Source organism: Leptodactylus fuscus, chromosome 2 (assembly GCF_031893055.1).
Source record: "Leptodactylus fuscus isolate aLepFus1 chromosome 2, aLepFus1.hap2, whole genome shotgun sequence".
Classification (NCBI taxonomy): domain Eukaryota; kingdom Metazoa; phylum Chordata; class Amphibia; order Anura; family Leptodactylidae; genus Leptodactylus; species Leptodactylus fuscus.
Genome location: NC_134266.1, coordinates 143,461,773 through 143,473,922, shown reverse-complemented (window position 1 = coordinate 143,473,922; position 12,150 = coordinate 143,461,773). Strand labels below are relative to the sequence as shown.

Sequence of the window (12,150 nt, the reverse complement as noted above, 5' to 3'; positions counted from 1 at the left end):
TGACCTGAAGGAGCTGACATCTCAGTAATGAAAACCGCCTCACAGGCAGACTTGTGGAGTTGCCCATAGCAACCAATCAGAGCTCAGCTTTCACTTTACCTCAGTAGCTTCAGTGATGAAAGCTCCCTGTATAGTAAGCAATAATGACAATCTTACTATCAGGCAGATTTCGCATGACCAATATGGCTGCTCAGTAAGGCTGCTTGCACACTACAGGAGTTTTCACGGGTCTCTGGGCCGTGGATTCTGCAGCTCCATAGACTTCTATGGAGCTGCAAAATTCACAGCTTTGTGCACAAAGAAGTCTATGGAACTGCAAAATCCATGGCCTGGAGGCCAGTGAAGAATACTATAGTGTGCAAGCAGCCACTAAGGATACCAGATGTGTTTTGTCAGTGCGTGTGTGTGAAAGTGTGTGTGTGTGTGCACGTGTGTGGTCCATGTGTGTGTCTGTGCATGCATGTGATCCATGGGTATGTATGCATGTGTGCATGCACATGTGTGGTCCATGTATATTTATGCATGTATGTGCGCGTGTGATCAATGTGTTTGTGCGTGTGCAGTGCAAGTGTCTATGCGTGCAGCAGTTGTGTGTGCTCTGTTCATCTGTTTGTATAGTGTGTATCCATCCGAGTATGTTTGCGTGCGTGTGTGCATGTGGTATTTGTGGGGTGGTGTTTGTGTTGTGTGTGTCTAGATTGCACTGATGTTTGTGTGGTGTGTTGTGGCATTTGTGTGGTGTTGTGCTAGTGGGTTGGTGTATGTGTGCTTATATGGTGTTTGTGAAATGTTTGTGTGTGGTGGTGTGGCCCCTTTAGCAGCGACTCTTTGGCGCCATCGCTATAATCCATTCCTGTCAGTCACAACTGTTGTTTTCCCTCAGCGCTTTCACATTTCTCCATTATATGTATAGGGCCTAACTTCGGGGGCCACAATCTCATTTGCAGGGGGACGCTAGCAAGATGTAACGTGCGCAGTATTCTGCTCCTGTGGGTGGAGAGGGGCCCGTGCCAAATTTCACCCAAATCGGGCGAGGACTGTGGATTTGTATAGAGCAGACTACTACAGAATTTGAGTTTTATATATATATATATATATATATATATATATATATATATATATATAGATATAGATATGGTACTGTCACTGCTTCTGAGTGGGTGACAGTTGGGGAGCAGAACTTCCTATTTTCTTTATAGGCTATCTAAAGGACATAACATAACAACTGGTCTCTGGCGCTCAAGGACATCTGAGCATTATCAGATTATGGCCGAAAATACTGTTACTACTCATTAACAGACACATGGCAACTTATCCTAAAAAGTCAATTCATGGGTTAGGAGTGCTTTAATCCAACAGAAATCCAAACTGAGTGACAAGTGACTTTTGTCAGAGACGTGACAAGCAGTTATAAATGAGTTTAAAATGAGGCAGAATAAATTGAGAATATGTTGTTTTTTACTGATTTCATCAAAATTATGGACAGGTCAGACACAAAACTGGTACTAGACATGTAGTATCATATTGTCAGCATATATATTTTATGTATAATGCAGAAAAAAAGAATAAAAGGCAAGCTGGATACAGAACATTGCATATATATCATGGTTGTTCTGTTTTGGAAATTTATACAGTACTAGAAAAGGAATAGCACTGCTGCACTTCTATCTGTCCTTAGATTTGTTCCCTGGTGAAAATATTGCTTCTTCCACATTTCAACATGACTTCCTGTTTTCCTGAGACATTAAAGTACAGTGTTGCAGAATACGTTGATACAAGTGGATATAAATAACAGGAAACCAAGATCTCATAACTTGGAACGATGTATTGTTATAGACCAGTTAGTCCAGTGTCAGACTATAAAGTACAAAACAAATCAAAGTGGCTACGACAAATGATGTGTTCATGTACATTGCTTTACCATCTCAGATAACAAGGAATATTCCAGGTCTGAGAATTTCTTATTTGTTCAGTCTTCTTCTCTGAAGATCCTTAATGGAAAATAAAATGCTCCCTTTTTTTAAGCAACGGAGATTCTTGACAGTTACAAAGGCATAGGGGGGCTATTTACTTGGAAAACAAATGTGCAGCAGCCCATGGAAAACAAGACAATCAGACATTGTCTTGTCTAGAAGGAAGCTAATTGTCTATTGGTAGCTACAGTACTCTTCGCTCCACAGATTTCTGGTGTAAATAACGTTGATGTACATTTCCCCTGCAGGTACATGGCTCATGGCTTATTTATGAAAAATGAGACGTACACTCCCCCAAATCAGGAGCTATGAAGACTGGCATTCTAAACGCCAGTGTTCATCAATCTGTCACATGGCTGAAAAAAATGGCCGTTTTTCACCTTTATGTTCTAGGGAGCAGAATCTCCTGCCTTCTCTGTGTGCTGTGTATGGGAGACGTCTTAGCAGCTAGTCTCGACAGAACCAGTTTAAAGGGGGAAATATGGTTAATGCATAAGGTTACTTAGCCCACACATCATAAAGATGAAGGTTTTGTATTTCCTGGGCATGCACAGTCACCACATCCCAAACAGAATATCTGGGATGTGATAGAATAAAAGATTTACAGCATGAATGTGCAGCATATCAATGTAGACTGGATTTACTAATAAATAGTTCTAACTCACTATAGTATCCGTGACATAAAAAATCTATGAAGCCAAATATAGTGTACTAGAATAGTGTATGTAACGCACAGATCTGATACCTGTTTAACGCTATTGCTTGTGTACAAAAGCTTGTTGCCTCCTCCTTTGGTTCTTTGAATTACTACTGTCCCTATACATAATAACACAGTTGTCATCTTATATAAAGACTATTACCGTTCTAGCTAGTAAGTCCATCAGGTAATAGAAGAACATTTCAACACAAAATGACTATTTCCACCTCATCTTTGACTACTTGTCAAATAATATCTCATCTCCTCCTATTCCAATTAGAATAGATGAAACAAGATACTCCCGCAAACAATGGAAAGTTGTTCTACAATTCGAGCCCTGGTGCCAGCTGCTGCCACTGAATTAATATATACCGCACCATATAAATTATATACGCTGTAGAAAAATGACAAATGGTACAATGCTGCAGGTATTTCATACCCCCATAGTTTTAATTACTTCTACTATAAAAATTTTGTACTATGGCAGCGGCTTTGACTGGCAATATATTACCGCTGAGAAATCACTATTTTTTAGTCTCTTGTAGCCTCCTTGAAAATTCTGTTCTGCTTCTTTAATAGAAACATTGTCAGAGGCTTAACATTCGCCATCTGTTCTTCCACCAATTACTGCTGCAGGAACAACACACATCTAAGACATGCATAAGCAACAGACAAGGGAAAATGACACAACTGCTTTGAAACAAAAGGAAACAAATATGTGCTCCGTTTTGGATCATAAAGTCCCCTATCGAAAATGCAATTTCATATATATGTCATAAAGAATGAGAATGATCGCTCAGTGTCATTATGAAGTCCCAGCTTCTTACAATGCTTCGTATCTAACCAATGCATTGATGCAGGGATTCACTCAGAGGCGTCATGTCTACCGACACTATCCGCTCAGAAGACTATATGTCTCAAACTTCTATAAGACATCAAAAAATATGCAATTCTTGCTGGAAAATTGCTGATGGAAAATCATCTAAAGGTTAAACTGTCAGCTATTACGTACTGGGGAGTTAATTGCCATATGATTTACTGAATGCATTACATGTCATTAGAAATACACTCCTATTTATAAGAAAAAAAGGAAGCAAGAAATAAGCACCTAAAATATCACAGGAGGACTTCCCTTAAAGGGGATTTACAATTGTAATTTAGAATAATTTGGCCTATATTTAAACCTGAATAAGAAAAATACAGTATAAACAGATCTCATGAATGTTACTTTCAATGTCAGCGGGGTGGGGTGGGGAGATTTTCTATACAATATAATAAATATAATGATATCAAACTTAAATTAGGAATAGAAGAAGGACTTGTGTAAAAAATAAATGGTGTATGGTGTTATAACACGGCACCTAATGACGATATAAGCCCATAATGTAATACAAAGGAACACAAATGTTGAATCTGTGAAAAAAACTGTCTTGCTAAATTACCTTCTATATTATAAATTTATTCAGCATTGCTTTTATGGGAGTATCTCTAAATGACGCTGTACCATGGTACATGGAATACTTATGGCAACACAAAAAGGTGTGTTTCCACAATGTGGGGCCTCAGTCTAAGACAGGAAACCTCTGCAGACTTCCTGTGAAAAGCGCTGCAGGAAACACCTAAATGATTATTTGCTGCAGGCGCTTCACAGGGCCTTAACCTAAAACACATAAATGTAGGGTTTCCATGTGCCATCATAAATGTTCAGTGAATACAATTTTTCCATGATAACTGATGCTAAATGTGCCCATAGCCTTACAATTGCTGTCCGCTGAAATCTCATTCAACCAACAGATATCCCTTTTGATTTCAGCATACACGTGCATGCTTGGCTCAGTCAAGCAAGTATGTATTGACAAAATCAGCGGATCTATTTTGTAATTCATCCCGACAAATTCCATTAACTACTACTGGCTCAGTGGTTAGCACTGCAGCCTTGCAGCACTGGAGTCCTGGGTTCGAATCCTGCCAAGGGCAAAAAACCGTCTGCAAGGAGTTTGTATGTTCTCCCCATGTTTGTGTGAATTTCCATCCAATACTGCAAAAAGACATACTGATAGGGAAAAATGTACATTGGGAACCCTATGTGGGGCTTACAATCTACATTAAAAAAAAAAAAAATTCCATTAACTATTTTAACTCATGAAAGAGAATAAGTAAAGAGAATAAGTAAACAATCACCCCATCTAGACAGTAGAACCAGAGGACTGACTGCCTACTGTTAGTGGGATAGATGTTTGGTGGGATGGTGGCATCACAAACAAGGGGTTTTCTGCATAAAAAGTAAGAACTACACATATCTTGGAGTTGCCATATTCTGACACCTGTAACTTGCTTATATTTCCATATGGGAATGCATAAGGCGTCTTTTTTTGCAGGTCCGATTAACTTTTTACTTATACATATTTGAGAAATGTCTGATGTTTTGATTGCTTTATATTCAAATTCATTGTGCTCAATCAAAGAGAACACTGATTTTGGGTATTAGTTCTAGGCCTCTGATGTGCAACACAGTAGAGACCCGGTGGATGCTCAGATCAGCTACAGTGACTCAATTCAGCCAATATTTAGAGAGTACAGCTGTCTGCTTCCTGCTGACAACAGCTGATCAGTGGAGGTGTTGAGTGTAGAACCTCCACTGACTATATATTGATGACCTATCCTTAGGATAGGTCATCAATATTTTTAGCTTGACAGACCCCTTTAACTAGACAACAACTGTATCTATGTTTCCCTTAACACAGATTAAGGGGAGTCTTGGTATATTTCAATTCTGATTAAGAAATAAACACTCAGCCCAAATGTTATTTCCCTTTGTATTCACATGACTGACATCATTGGATTTTGTACAGTATGAATTTATGCAAAAGAATGGGGCTGCATGTGGAGAGAACAGAGCAACACACAACATAACTACCAACGCCAGTACAAAATGCTATTCACCCTCTTTGTGAAGCACACAATAAATGCTGATTTATGAAAGCATCAACAAAAGAGAGGAACAGTAACAAAAGCGGAAATTAGTGACCCTGATTATACAAGAAAACACATAGCACAGCATAGCATGACTAATGTATTACTATTGTAATGTATAGCGGTATTTGAAGACACTTAACAGATCCAATGGTATTGGTTACTCACATGTATGGCTGCTCACATTTACAAAATAATATGACACTAATGTTTGGTGTGCTTCGCTCAATGATAATCCCCAACATTCACATACAGCGACCACCCACAGCATGCTCTGTGGCAGTTTTTGTCTGAATTTTGCCACATTAAAAGGGGAGGTGACTGTTTCTGCAAAATCCTGTACATATTTCCTTAACTACATTGAAACTATAGAACCATAATTGTTTTTATGGTTATAAAAAAAAGGTTCTTCTCATGGTATACTGTAGATAGATGGACATAAGTTACACAGATCAATAAACAGATATTAGATAGATAGATAGATAGATAGATAGATAGATAGATAGGAGATAGAGAGATAGATATGAGATAGAATGATTGATTGATAGATAGATAGATAGATAGATAGATAGATCTGCTATTATTTAGCCTAGAATCCTGTTACTTGGCCAATAGTACATCACTTGTGGATACAGAAATCTCAGTCCTGATAAGGACATCCTCCTGTTGGATGGAGAGTGCCAAGAAGCTATCTGCTGACAAAGAATCTTATGGACCAATGATGCCTCCTTGTAAACAGACCTCTTTCACTTACTCATCATCAGTATATACTGTCAGTAGAATAATAAACCAGATATATACTGTCCAGAAAGTACTATACTACATTTATACTTTTGATATAAAAGCATATAAGAAATATACTGTAATGACAGCTACTGCATAATTCCTTAACCCAGAATAACATGTAAAGAATAGCATATCCTGCACACAGAGTAGTGTATATGCATTTACTTTACATATGGTACTTGTATAACATATCCATGTCCAGGTAGCAGAAGATATGAAAGTACGTGAATAGCCTAATCTTATCTTCTTATTAAATGAGAAATAGGTTGTGCCAATTCTTCCGTAATCAGAACAACCCACTGTCAAATTGCCTGTCACAGCTAATTCAATTCTGAACAAAGTCAAAGTCTTATTTTCATTCATCTGCATACACACATCTCCTTACCTGCAAGTGAATCAGAAAGAAGCTCTTTATTTAATTAGCAATTTCTACCTTGTCTACTACGCCCGGCAGGAAAAACAAAGATGGACATTTACAGGTTTAAAGAGGAGCAGAAATGAAGCATTAATATATTATATTATGCAAATCAGTCAATTCCTATTACTGGAAGATGAAAATTGGCAATAAGAACAGTAAACGTCACTGGATCTCTCCTTCATTGCCAATACAATAGTTCTATAACTATCTCAGCACTCTGGTAACAGGTATAGTTTTAGTGAAATGTTAAGTGACCATAATTAATATGTGGCATAAAAAGAAGCCAAGCTGTGCAGAATATAGTAAGCAGGCCAATGATGATGAATTTGTGACTGCAATCCTGGTCCACCCTAGAGTCTTCTTATCTATACTTGGCTATGTGGCAGAACAATCTATTATTCTCTATAAGCAATCATTTCATATTGATGCAGGCTTGGAAGTCCTGTACGCACAGGAGTCTATACCTATACACAGCCATGGCAATCGTGCCCACATCATGTGAAACACAAGAGCTGTTCCAGTAACCTGTCAGATTGTCCCACATGGTCTGCAGCAGGGACACTCATCTACTTTTAGTAAATGTCCACTAATCGGGGTCTACAATCAGATAACAGACATGTCTAACTAAAAATCGCACCCGAAGAAATAAATTATATAAATATAACGTTCCCTGGTGGTCAAATGGAGTAAAGGGTTCACTTTAACTAGTATGCTAGGGAAGGTAAAGGGGGTTAAGGCGCACATACACAAAAAAGCCCATTTGTGGTTTACACATGATATAATGTCCTATTACTGCCTCCACACAGTATGATCAGACAGTATACAGTGTGTGCACTAATGGGGAATTATACTGTGTGGGGCTACTAAGGAGCACTATACTATGTTGGGGGTAATAATGTGGAATTATATTATGTGGGGACAATAGCATAGCCTTATACAGTGTGAGGGGCACTAACATGGCTATAAACTGTGTGTGGGGGGAACTAAGGATCTTTATACTGTGTGGGATATATATATATGGTAACACTATTTTTAATAAAATATATAATAATAGCAGAGTAAAGTTTAATCACATTTCAGTAAAGTTTCAAAACGGGTACTATTCACATTAAGGAGGTGTCGCCTCTATGAGGCCACCATGAGGTGTACCGGGATTTATTGGACCATGCATGTTCTGCTAAGAATTCTGGGAAAGAATATGCAAATAGGTCCTTCTTGGTGGAAAAGGATAACTAGTGCCACCTTTTGGAAGGTTGCTCCCTATAGATCAATGCTTACTTTTTCATGAAAACTAAAAGCATAGTCTGGGAATATGGCCAAGCCAGATTACCTACATCCAAATGGAAAAGGGACTCATCTGCAAACAGCTGTTTCGATGTTATTGCCTCTCATCTCATGTGTGAAGTAGGATACTTATTTTATCTGCTTTATGTGTTTTGAGAAGCCCATTGCATTTTTACCATGATGTTAGAAAAGATACATTAAAAATGTGTCCTTGTCCCGTTAACAAGGTCATAAGATATGGAGAGGAAAATGAACCTACAGAGAAACCTTTTATTTTATCAATGAGTGTATGTCAGTAAGTTTCTACTCTGTATTATTTTCCTTTTACACAAAATATGAAATGTTTCAAAAGAAAATAAGACTAGTAAAGTATTATAAGTAGCCACCTCTCTATAGAAATACACAGGTAAGTAGGGTGTGTAAGCTCCAACATAACTAATCTGTGCACTACTGCAGACAGGACTTTCAGTTGTGTGGTAAATTAACTGTCAGTTATGGACAGAAAACTGCAAGGAGAAGAAGGAAGCCTGTCCAGGGAAGCGTGATAGGCTGATAAAATAATATTCACTCTCGCTACTGAGCCCCACTGTTTACAATGCATAATGCTCTGTGTACAAAGAAAATAAATCTGCCGGCAGATTGCCTTTAATTGCAAACTAATATAAACCTTCAATGTATCTTCAAAAATATAAAGAACAAACATTGAGGCTAAAATTGCAATACCTGTCTTTTATTATTTATATGATCATTAAACATGCATTAATGTTTCATCTTTAAGACAAAGGGAAGCAGAGGTGTAAGAAGGAGCTGGATTTAAACAGACAGGATGATAATATTGCAGATAAATATAGATAAGAATGTGAAAAATTGAATGAGAGAGAAAGAGCAAAATAATAAAGATAGATAGGTGATATAGAAGTATATAGAGAGATATACATATAAAAGAGAGAGAGGAAGAGGGAAAGATTAAAAGAAAAAAGATAGATATATGAAAAAAATATACAAATAGTAAAAAAAAAAAGAGGATAGATTTGTTTGACCTTAGCATAGGTAATGAGAGCGATTTGTCTTTTGCGTCTGAGCTGAACAACTAGCAACCCATTGCTAGAATGAAGTAGCCGCACACAAGTGCAGTTATCTTGTAGCTTCTATTATCTCCTGCCGCACACCTGGAAACCAAGGCAATGTTCCTCAGGACAACCTCTGTATCTCAGAGAATTAAAGAAATGCATTTATGTGTGAAGGTGTTGATAGAAAGCATTTAGTTGCTATGCGTCTGTATTAGTCATAATACTGAAAATGCATTTCCGTCTGGTATGGAAAGCCAGAGCTTTTTTTAATAACAGACATTTATATGAGCAATGGCAGCGGAATTACTATATTCGGTTACCTCATAGTACAACCCATCACGATTGTATAAATTTAGTTATATGTGATAGAGGCAAAAACAGAAACGGCACTGTGAAATGCATGCTTTGTATATATACATGGCGTATGAACAGTGTAGCAGGGCTGAGTTTGTAATGTCTCTATTCATTTAGTGACAATACAGTAGATGATGGAAAATAACCCCAAATAATAAAATAAATATAATAAAATAACCCCAAATAATGATACCCTGCTGAGTTGAGCCAGATGTCATACAGATATCATACTCATCTTCACCGCACTGACAAACATATAATAATCTCAAATCACTTAAGTTGCCAAGGTTCCTTGTAAACACGGAAAGAAGACAATGAATGATTGGCACTATGACCATTTTCCGAAATGTCAACAGTCCTATAAATAATAGTATAAGGATTGAATCTATTGTTACAAACATGGGCTGTTGTTACGGAGAGGATAACATGAACTGTTATTTTTATTATTAATCATGGAGAAGTTATGGATGCTAAACATCTGTCTCATTTATTTTATTAATAACTGTGTCCTACTATCAGTCTGAAAAATGACATGTATCTGCTCAATAAACAAACTATATCTGGTGCAGGTTTGCCCAAGCTTAAGATTAATACTGTGACTGTATTATGTCCTTATCCTGCACATTCTATTACCTGCTGCTGATAACAGATCCTACCTGTACTTCACCGCATTTTACAATGCACTGAGGCTCGTAGATAGAAAGGTCATTGTAAACCTTACAAAATGGAGCAGATGCTTGCACCATATGCAGAAAAGCTGCTGAGACATGTCTGCTGTGCTTACACTCGTGATGAAAACTTTTAATGATGTGATGGTCATTGCGTGATATACTGAATGCAAAGCAACCTATGACCTCTACAAGTACACAAATACAACTACATAAAGGTCCAATGTGTGACATATGTCTTCCTACATTGTCATACAAGTAGCACATGTGACTCAGCTGACATTTTCTTACAATAAAGACATTTTTATACACAATTCCAATATCAATTCACTGATTTATAATGAACTGTAACCAAGGGTCAACAATATAATTCTGCATAAAGATTCTAATAAAGCTGATGCAGTGGATGCATGATTGGATAGATAGATAGATAGATAGATAGATAGATAGATAGATAGATAGATAGATAGATAAAAAAAAATAGGTATTAGATTGAAAGATACTGTAGATAGATAGATAGATAGATGCTTATTTGATGCCTTGAAAAATACAAACAAAATACATACAAAAATATACCCGAATATAGATATATACATAAATGATATTTATATGTAGATAAATATGAGCATAGATGTATAGATGTGATGTATCTATGTATACAGATATGCACAGTGTAATGATGCCATTCTCTATGACTGTGATCTGACTATATACAATAGATACTGTATATAGGATCCCTTGATGGCTGACTACTCTTGGCACCTCCATAAAGTGCAGTAGTTGTCAGCAGGACAGCAGTGTCATCCCCAGCCCTTCATGTGATTGGGAGCAGGAACTTTTCCAGCATCCATTGTTATTCCCCAGCGCTCATCCTTCCCCTCCCAGGAAAATGAAATGAGTAAATAATTTAGGACGATATGTGATCCCTCCCCGGCTCCGGCCATCTGTTCTCCCCACAGCACCCATAAGGTCCAGCGCCCCCCCTCCCCAGACCACCACCCATATAAGAGAATGCAGGGGAGACATGTGAGCAGCACCTGGATCCCCCAGGAGGTGAGGAGAGCTCCCTGGCCGCCCTTTGTGTTAGGCTGCAGCAGGCTGTACACATAGCCGGGCACTCGCCTCACCGTTATGTAAACACTACAGCCACGTCTTCACAGGGCCATTAGCCTGTCGGTCTCACCTCAGAGCAGGATCCCGTTCCTTGGCTGCAGTCTCAGGATGCTCAGCAGTCTTATTGTCAGCGCTGCCGGCTCTGGCTGTGCTGCTAGTGGCTGTGACGGCTGTCAGGCGCAGGGCTGCACTTCAAGGATGGGAAGTGTACAAGTCACTGAGCATCTGACGGGATCCGTCTCCTCCAAAGCTCTACAAAAGCCCTTGTCGCTGCTGAAGTGCTGGACAGCGCATTACCATAGGGTCGTGTCTAGAATGGAGCTCCGGCAGGTATGATGTCACGGGAAGGGGCGGAGCCTGTGAGAGGAGGGGCGGAATCTTCTGGATTACAGTGCTGTGCACAGGAAGCGGGAGCAGTGCACATGTAGCGAGGGAGAGGGGTGTGAGGTGGTGCTCTGGGGACCTGCAGGGGGATTGCAGATATTTACATGGGACTGCGTGTTGGAAGGGAGAGGGGTGTGAGGCAGTACTCTGGGACCTGCAGGGGGAGTGGGAGATATTTACATGGGACTGCATGTTAGAAGGGTGTGAGCTGGTGCTCTGGGGAGCTGGAGATATTTACATGGGACTGCATGTTGGAAGGGAGAGGGGTGTGAGGTGGTACTCTGGGGACCTGCAGGGGTATTGGTGGGAGGTGTAGCTTGTACGTGGGATTGCATGTTGGTAGAGGGGTGTGAGGCGGTGCACTGGGGACCTGCAGGGGGGGATTGTAGAGATTGACATGGGACCATGTTGGAAGGGAGAGGGGTGTGAG

At 39.1% G+C, this 12,150-nt stretch overlaps 1 protein-coding gene across 2 annotated transcripts in view; it reads right to left on the bottom strand.

Moving 5' to 3' along the window:
* Window positions 1-11,655, bottom strand: part of SRRM3 (serine/arginine repetitive matrix 3) — a 334,709-nt gene extending 323,054 nt beyond the window's left edge. For both annotated transcript variants that reach the window (XM_075264822.1, XM_075264824.1), the window contains exon 1: window positions 11,407-11,655. The gene's annotated coding sequence lies outside the window, so the exon portion shown is untranslated. The remainder of the gene's footprint in view (window positions 1-11,406) is intronic.
* Window positions 11,656-12,150: the final 495 nt, after the last annotated feature.